This window comes from Canis lupus, chromosome 18, assembly GCF_003254725.2.
Source record: "Canis lupus dingo isolate Sandy chromosome 18, ASM325472v2, whole genome shotgun sequence".
Lineage (NCBI taxonomy): Eukaryota > Metazoa > Chordata > Mammalia > Carnivora > Canidae > Canis > Canis lupus.
The window spans coordinates 1,019,709-1,028,827 of NC_064260.1; the positions used below are offsets into that span (position 1 = coordinate 1,019,709).

Sequence of the window (9,119 nt, forward strand, 5' to 3'; positions counted from 1 at the left end):
CCTTAATGCCTGTCACCCAGTTTCCCCTTCCCACCACCCCATTTCCCTCCAGCAACTTTTTAAGTTAAAGGAAAAAAAGAAATGTGAGTCAAGGGCTAACACTGCATGACCAAATCGCAATAAGGATTTTAAAAAGGGATCATTCTAAACTTAGGTTTTCATTCAAAAACGAGTCTTCTATAACTTTGAGTGTTTTGTGTGCTTTTTCTCAGATGTGAAGCCTATCTAACTTTCATATATCGGGTCTTTTCAAAATATCTGATGTAACTGCCTATTTTTGTCCTTTTGACCCTCCTTGAACTCTGTGATTAAGCATTCATAACTGTTCCTGCCTGAATTCTGCAATGAACGGAGGACAAGTGTGTGTTCCATGTTGGAGATACTGATTCATTCAGCACATTTTATTTCTGATCAGCTGACACGACGATGGAGTCTCAAAGTCAACCATCTTTTGTTATGGGAGCGGGTTACAGGACATACCCCCTGCATCACCCTTGACCACTATTGGTGGGGTAGTTAGTCTTATTACTACAATTGTTCCTGGAGCTGGTATGTATTATCCTTCATCAGTTTTCTTAATGGATATTTAAGATGTGAAGAAAACGATCAATCATAGAGAAAACAAAGATTTTTAGACTCCACCAAGACGTGTCCAAGTTGGCACTGTTATAGCCTTTCCTTCAGGAGCCTAGCATATGAGATTATGCTGCAGTTACAAATTCACCCCAAAATCTTAGCAAGACCACATCAAAGGTGTATTTCTTGCTTGTGCTGTATGTCCAGTGCCGATGAGCAACGCAGGTTCTGCTTGGTTCCTCTGGCACTGAAACTGATGGACAGTCTGCAGTGTTTTTTTTTTTTTTTAAAGATTTTATTTATTTATTCATGAGAGAGAGAGAGAGAGAGAGAGAAAGAGGCAGAGACAGGCAGAAGGAGAAGCAGGCTCCATGCAGGGAGCCCGACATGGGACTCGATCCCGGGACCCCAGGGTCACACCCTGGGCCAAAGGCAGGCGCTGAACCGCTGAGCCACCCAGAGATCCCTGCAGTGTTTTCTTTAAACAGTTTTATTTATGGACATATGCAAACACTCACATAACAGACATATCCAACACCTTCCCAAGCGTCTTTGTGTCCCTCTGTTTGGGGGTTTTGTTTGTTTGTTGTGCATGTGCGTGTGTAAAGAACAGTTAACACAAGGTCTACCCTCTTAACAGATTTCAAGTACATAATACTACACCTTTAACTACAGGTGCGGTGTTGTATGTAAATCTCTAGACCTTATTCATCCAGCATTGCTGAAACTTGATACCCATCGAACAGTCTTGAGATGACACCCCTCAACATATAGTTCCATATTTTCTGCAGCAAAGAAAGAATGGGTGGTTTAAAAAAAATCACCTTTGCTCTTAACTACCTCTTTATTTATTTATTTGAGACAGAATGAGCACAAGCAAGAGGAGAGGGAGAGGGAGAGACAGGCTCCCCACTGGGCAGGGAGCCTGATGTGGGCCTCGATCCCAGGATCCTGAGATCATGACCTGAGCCAAAGGCAGATGCTTCACTGACTGAGCCACCCAGGTGCCTGCTTAACGACCTCTTAACTACCTTTTCCTTGCTGCCTTTTAAACAGAACTAGAGGGGCACCTGGATGGCTCCCTTGGCTCAGTGTCTGATTCTTGATTTCAGAATCAAGAAATTGGGATGGGATCAAGCTCCACATCAGGCTCTTCCCTCGGTGCAGTCTACTGAGATTCATCCTCTCCCTCTGCCCCTCTGCCCCTCTCCCCACTCATGCTCTCCCTCTCTCTCTCTCTCTCTCTCATAAATAAATAAATAAGTCAATCAATCAATCAAATCTTAAAAAAAATAAACATACAGAACTAAATATCTCCTCTACTCTATGGCAAGGGGATTGGGAGGGCTTCTTTGTTTCTAGAAGGAGAGGTGAATTGAATATGGGGAGCTCCAGCTATCATGACCAACCAGTTAAATGGTAGCAATCTAGAGTAGCAGCTGATGGAAGTACATTAGAATTTTTCAGAATCCATAATTCTTCCCACTGTGAAGCATTTTTTTTTTTTTAGGATAATAGCATTCTTCTTTGGCCATCTGATTATAGCAAGTGTCCTTCAGACAAGAGCTCTTAGAGTCACTCAGGGCTCCCAACCTGTGCTACACAGGTAAGTCCCCCTTCACCCTTCCAGAAAGAGGGCTCTATGTAGATGCGGGTGCTGTGTGTCAGCAGCTCCCTACTATTGCAAATAAAGGCAGTTTTTACTGTAGGCTTTAGGTCAAGATATCCTCATAATAGGCATTATGAAGAAAAATTATTCAGTGCCACAGAAGAGTCGGAAATCCTAGATTAAACCAAGTTTAACCAGGGTTCCAAGAACTGTTAATATGCTTATGGGTATTATAACTCATTAGCTCTTTAAATTGGAGGTTATGTTATGGTAACTATCCAGAAAACACTATTTACAGAGTGTCTAGACAGATCAGTGTGATCCCTTCCTTGCTGAACTCTTGGATTTCCACTGCCCCCCAAAGCACATAATAACACTTTATAATATGACTTCCACAGCTGCTCCTAGCCTCGTGGAATGTTGTCGCCTTCAGATACCATTTTTTAGCCCTTTGGAAATATAGGTATTCTTTCAGGATTTTTAGCTCTGTCTCAGCTTTACATCTACTATATATAACACAATCTCCTTGAATTAGAAATTCCCACTTTGGTTCTTGCCCATGAGTTTCAACCTCACTTCACAATAAAGATTACCTGAAAATCTTTAAAAACTCTGGTCCCAGAACTCCTCTCCAAAAGCTTCTGATGTAATGCATCGAATTAAATAGATAATACTATCTTATTTTTATTATTTTAATATTATGCTGATGCTCATGAAGGAAATTCATTATATAAAGCTTAAGGATGCTAATGGTGGAGGGAAAAAAAGCAAACAGAACAAAACACACCCTCAGTCCCCCACGTGAAGTTAAAATGGCACAGGAGGTTTTGATGGGTTTCCCTGCAATCTTTTAATTATGCATTAATTTCTTTGGGAAACTTAGAAAAAAAATGCATATACACTTTGGATATGTTTCCGACTGACCACTGTAGCTTATGTTTTTTCTATGTCATTTCTTTTTTTTTAATTGTTTTCATTGGGTTTGTATTATTCAATCAAAGTTAATAGTTCTTATGTAATTCTTTCTGTGAACATGGCACTTATTTAGCATCTATCTTAAATAATAATATTATATTGGCCTTTTTGTGGATCAGTCTGCTTCAGGACACTGCCTGGTGAGGCCAACCACATGGTCTGAGGGGTCAGCCCCTCAAGACTGCCTTCATTTTAGATACCTCACCTGAGCTGCAAGTTTGGGGTTCCCAGGGCCACTCTCATTTCAGGCCAACTGATTAAATATTGGAGGGGTGTCCCATAATCACCTTCAAATGTGATATTTGTTAGAATTGCTCACAGAGTTCATGAAAGTGCTATACTAATAGTTACAGTTTAATTATAGCCAAAGGAAGAGATGCCTACATGAGGTTGAGAGGGGTTCAAACACCAAGCTTCCAGCTACCCCCTCTCGGGGAGTGACAGATGCCCTCATCTCCTAGAAGGAGTGAGAGTGTGCACGGGGCACAGCCACCCAGGGAAGCTCACCTGTGCTGTCAGTGTCCAGAGTCTAAATGGGACGCAGTGACAACCGCCCACCTGACTGAACTTCAGTCCCTCATTCCTCCGGGAGTCGTGGGCTAATAGCTTTCATCTTCCGCAGAAGCCAGAACCGACATAGTGAGACTCAAGCCCACACCAGAGATCACAGCATTAGTCTGTCTGGGGACCAAAGTCCCCAGGAGAAGACAGACACTGCAGTTGGGCAGGACATCGCAGCACCTCAAGACCACCTCCCACTAGCTGAGGGCAAAGACTTCTCTTTGGGAAAAACTGCTTTTTCACTACACAGACACATCCCTGCTGTGTAGCCTGAACTTCGTTCCGTCTAGTGGACGTTTTTGTTGCTGTTCTCATTTACCATGTTGACTTTTTGCAGTTTTCATTTCTTGTTTTCTAAATATCGATGATTTTGAGATAATCGATAGGGCCCCCCTTTCACAGAATGTGGCAAATGCTGGGTCTCCCTTCTAACCACTATAGACCAAGACAGGCAAACCTAGGTTAACATCTTAGGCCCACAGTGTAACTGAAGAAGTTAATAAATTTCTTAGGACTCTTTCAAATATAAAGTTGGAATAATAGTGGTGCCTCGGGGGCTCAGATGATTGAATGTCCGACTCTTGATTTCAGCTGAGGTCATGATCTCAGGGTCATGGGATCAAGTCCTGAATCCACCTCCCCGCTCAGTGGGGAGCCTTCTTGAGAGCCTCTCCCTCTGCCCCTCCCTCCACTCTTTCTCTCAAATAAATAAATAAATCTTAAAAAAAAATCTTTAAAATTAAATAAATTTTAAGATTCTTCCAGCCTCCTAACAACGGTTTACCCTAGATCTCATGAAAGAAAAGGGTGGTAAACGGCTTCCAATGGCTCCACGGTGTCCCAGTCAAGCAAAGGTTGCTCAGGGAAAGGGCTGTGGTAAAGGGCAAAGAAGAGTCCAGATAAACATGTGCTCATTGGCAATTCTGAGCTGAATGTGCTTTGATGTTGGAATAATAGTAGTGATTTTCCAGAAGTGAATCCTTCCTCAACTGGAGATTACAAATATCGATTACAGCTGAATGTCCGAGGGACCCATTCCAGTCCAAAAGTAATGATAATAATCCTGAGAAGAAATGATAACATGGAATTGTACAGTGAAAAATTTGCAGTGAAAAGAAGGGCAATTTGCCCTCTCATGCCAAGGGCTTTGTTCCCCTTCAGAGTGAAGCGGCCGAAGGAAGACCCAGGATAAATGAGAAGCAGTACTGTTTTCATTTTCATGAAATTCCTACTCTGCTTATGATTTGATGGTGTTACCCCTGACAAGCATCCTCAAGTCTCTTCACAATGATACTTATGTCTCTGAAATTCAAGAGAAAGACACTCTTCCAATCATCGCTTTCAGCAGAAGAAATCATACAAACTACGCTGGCGGTAGAACAGTAAAATCAGAAACAGCAGAAAATGGGCCAAAGCTGTTTTATAAAATGATGCAGTAGAGTCACTGAAGTCACAGAAATTAATTCCGGAAGCCATCTTGAGTTCACGTAGACCAACACACCACATGGCACAGGCCTGGGGACACAGCCTCGGTGTGCATTCCAGCTTAATCACATCCTACTCAGTAAACGTTTTTGTTGTCGTGTTTGCAGACAAGACAAAGTTGGGAGAGCTGAAGTGAGCTCTTCTGAGTTATGTCCATCTGCTGGAGAGTGGATCTTCCTTTCTCTACTGTTCTCTCTTCACTCTATATGTATCATGACTCTACAACCCATGCATCACAGAGCTCCACTATCCTACTGGGACACCGTTTTGGGAATATATTTCACTGGCCAACATAATCTTTAAGAGTTTACTGAGGATACGCTCTGTCTTTATTTTCAAGAGCGCCCATTGCACCTGCAAGCTGGGTGTCAGGATTCGGGTGCTGCCACGATGAGGCATAAAACCATGGAGCTTCTGACTCAGGATGCGTGTAGCGTCCAGCACCTCGGAGCATTCATGCCTCATAGGTCTGATCGTTCCCAGTAGGCAAATGGGTCCCATCTCTCTTCTTCCTCGCAAACTCCAGGTGAGGAGACGTCGGAAGCCTATATTCTACACGGAATCCTAGCTTGCAAAGGATTTGGGAAAAACCCATCTTACTTTTTCAAACACTTTCCAGCAGGAATGAGTTGGAGATGAAACTGAATGCAGTAGGCAGTACCCTGCAGTCTGCGAATGGGATTGTAAACTGTTTCAAATATCCTCCCGTCGTCCTCACACCTGAGTCTTACTTCAGGTGGGCACGGACTGTAGGATGGTAATTACTTTCCCTCAACACATCGAAAAAATATTCCATTATTTTCCGTGGGGGAAACACATAATCATTTTTGTTGGCTTTGGTGCTCCACTATTTTTTTGAATATTGTGGATGTTTTTAGGATTTTTATTGCCTATCACGGCCCACTAGTTGTCCCTGATGCTTCTAGGAGTCCATCACATTTTTACGGATCCAGTTCAGCATTTACTGTGTTTCTTCCGACTTAAGATTCACGATTGTTCGGTCGTGTAAACTCAGCCACTTTCTCTTTGAAGAGCACCTGTCGCCTTTCCGCATTTTCTGCCTCTGGAGAACTTCCATTTCATGTCTAGGATGATCTCATGTTGTCTCAGGTTTATAGAGGCTCCTGTATCTCTTCTTCTAACCCATTCCGGTATCCAACCCACGTGTGCGCCTTTCTGGCCATTCCCTTCAGGGATGCTACGGCCTTCCCGGCACACGGGCCTTCGCTTCTTTACTAGGACCCATTTCCCTAAATGGAGCTGGTGTTTTCTTGTATCTGGAGGTGTTGGAGGCCCAGGTGGGCGCAGTTCTGGCTTACACAGTCCTGGCTTACACAGTCCTCCTTGTTACAGGAAACAAAAGTGCTTGTTTTTCACTATTTAGCTGCTTAAATATGTTCCTCTTATAACAAACATCTTCCCCGAGGTCCCCTGCTAGCTCCCAATACCGCCTGAGGGTTATTTTTCTCCCCATTATTGGATGGGTAGGTATGATTTTTTAAATATAATCGAGGGCCGAGACAGCCAAGTGAGTCTGTTCGCAGGCATTCTAGAAGCCTCCCCGAGAAGGCCCTGCTTCCTCCAGGCATTTCCCATTGATACCAATTACGGGTCCGTCGAAGGCCAGGCCAAGCGAGTGTGGGGGATGCAGCCCCGTCCCGCCGGCCACCTTGCCTGCAGGGAGGAGCGCTGCCCTTGGCCCAGCCGACCGCATCATTAGCTCCGAGCTGGTTCTCGCACATTCCTCCGCCCGCCTCTCCCATACCCACAGCTGCCGCTTGCTTTTCTTGCTTTTCTTTTCCCCTTTGATTTATGTATTTATTTATGTTGGGGGCGAAGGGGCAGCATGGGGAGGGGAGAGGGAATCTCGCAGACTTCCCGCTGACCCAGGGCCCAGCCTGCGCCCAGTCACAGGCTTGCCCAGAGCCCCCAGGTGCCCCCAGTAGGCCCAGCTCCACGTGCTGGCAGGAAACGTGTCCCCGTCGCCCCGCAAGGTGGCCTCAGCTCAGCTTCTCAGCAGCCGCCCAGCTGCGCGGGCAGGGAAGTGACCAGGGAGGAAAGCGAGCCTCCTTGGGCTCAGCAGACGTGGGCCTGGGCCAGGCCAAGGCTCCCTTAGCTTAGGGCAGTCACGTCCTTCTGGGCCGAAGCTTGTGGAAGTGCTTCCAGCGACTCACCAGACGAGGTGTCCCCACGTCTGACAACAGTGGGCATCTGTCTGAGCACCCAGGGCCCAGGATCGTGTCTGGCCTCACCCCTCGCCATCAGACACTTGACCGTGGCACATGTCAGCTCATTGTATAAGATCAATGCGCAGAATCTGGGTTTAGGAAGCAGTTTTGGGACAAACCCCAAACTGTAAGGGAAGTTACTGTTCTCACGAGCCCAAACTTGGGGAGGAACAAAGCTCTTCCACTGGAACAGTTCTCGTCGATAGAATCTGGCTCTGGGGGTGGACACGAGCCTCTGGGCCCTGAGCAAGCAGCCCGCAGACTCAGTGCTGGCGGGGCCCTCGCTGGGGAGACACCTGCGGGGAAACAGCAGGGCTGATGAAAGCTTCTCTTGCACATCACTTCCTGATTGGTCTTTTGATAGTTTTTTGGAGTTTGGGGTTTTTTTTTTTAAAGATTTTATTTATTTATTTATTTAAGAGAGAAACAGAGATAGTGAGAGTGAGCACAAGTTGGGGGGGAGGGGAGAAGCAGGCTCCCCAAGGAGCAGGGAGCCCAATGTGGAGACCCCGGGTTCATGTCCTGAGGCAGATACTCAACCCCTGAGGTTCCCCGAGATGATAGGTCTGGAACTCCATGCAGGATGACCCAGCCTCCCACTCAAGGGCCCGACCGTCATGGCGGGACAATAACATGGATAAGCTGGGGCCCTGGGTGCAGGGGACGTGATACAGGCCGCTCAAGTCATACCCTTCAGCTGGGACAAAGCCGTCTTTCTTCTGCGTGAACAGTGCAGCCTCATCCTGCAGAGGTAGTGCCCTGATGCTCACTCTTACCCCGAGCGTCCTTACAGGGATCCTCCCTCCATGCACTCCCACTTCACCCATGGGGGATTTGGAGGCCTGAGGAAAAAGGAGCATTAAATAAATTTCATTTGCAATTGGTTCAAAACTACCTCGTGCAGAGGTCTAGGCAGGTAGAAATGACTTTCCATGACTTTCAAACTAGAAGGTGCTTCGTATAGAGCAGGTGTTGGACAGCTTTAAAAATCCCGGACTCTCCAATGAGAATCATGCCCCCAAAAAAGCAGTACCAAAGGACTCCCTTCTCTCTACTTTATTTTCCAATTAGTTTTTCAGGAAAAGCTCAAAGGTATCACTTTGAGAAGGGCTCACTCTGGGAGGAGGAATAAGTGGTTGACGTGGGGGAAGAGGGGAATAAAAGTCAGTGTGTAGGATTGACAGGCTAAAATCCCAAGGCCTCAGAGAGAAAGCCTCTTTTCACACATCGCCTGGACTGAGATCATTTCACCTGCTGAATGTTGGCACTTTCTAGAAGATCAGGTGACTTAAGGAGATTTCAAAAAGAAATTATGGATTTCTTTAAAATGAGCTTAGGCATCAGTGGCAAGGCATAGTGCGTTACAGAGTCGGAATTCAGATGATAAACTCTCAGACATTAGTCTCAAAAGACACTGGCTCATAAACTCGAATTACAATTCATGTACTTATAATTGGTAGTCGTACTTTCTTTCTTTCTTTTTTTTTTTTTTTTTTTTCCCACCAATTCACTGTCACTGTAAAAACTTCATCCGAGACAGAAAGAGAGAGAGCTGCGGGCAAGTCTCAGTCCTAAGATACCCTCACTAGAAAAAAATAGTGTCATAATTGTTATATAAGGACTATTGCTTTCTTTTAACTTGTTTTCATTATGAAATTGTTGCAGACTCCACGGACAATGAACCA

General features: G+C 45.3%; 1 long non-coding RNA gene across 1 annotated transcript; it reads left to right on the forward strand.

Annotated features, from left to right (window-relative positions):
* Positions 1–26: 26 nt before the first annotated feature.
* On the forward strand, positions 27–4,253 carry LOC112661258 (uncharacterized). The gene is made up of 3 exons (XR_003137559.3): positions 27–549; positions 2,087–2,182; positions 3,783–4,253. It is a non-coding gene; the product is annotated as an uncharacterized LOC112661258 (long non-coding RNA).
* The last annotated feature ends 4,866 nt before the right edge of the window (positions 4,254–9,119 follow it).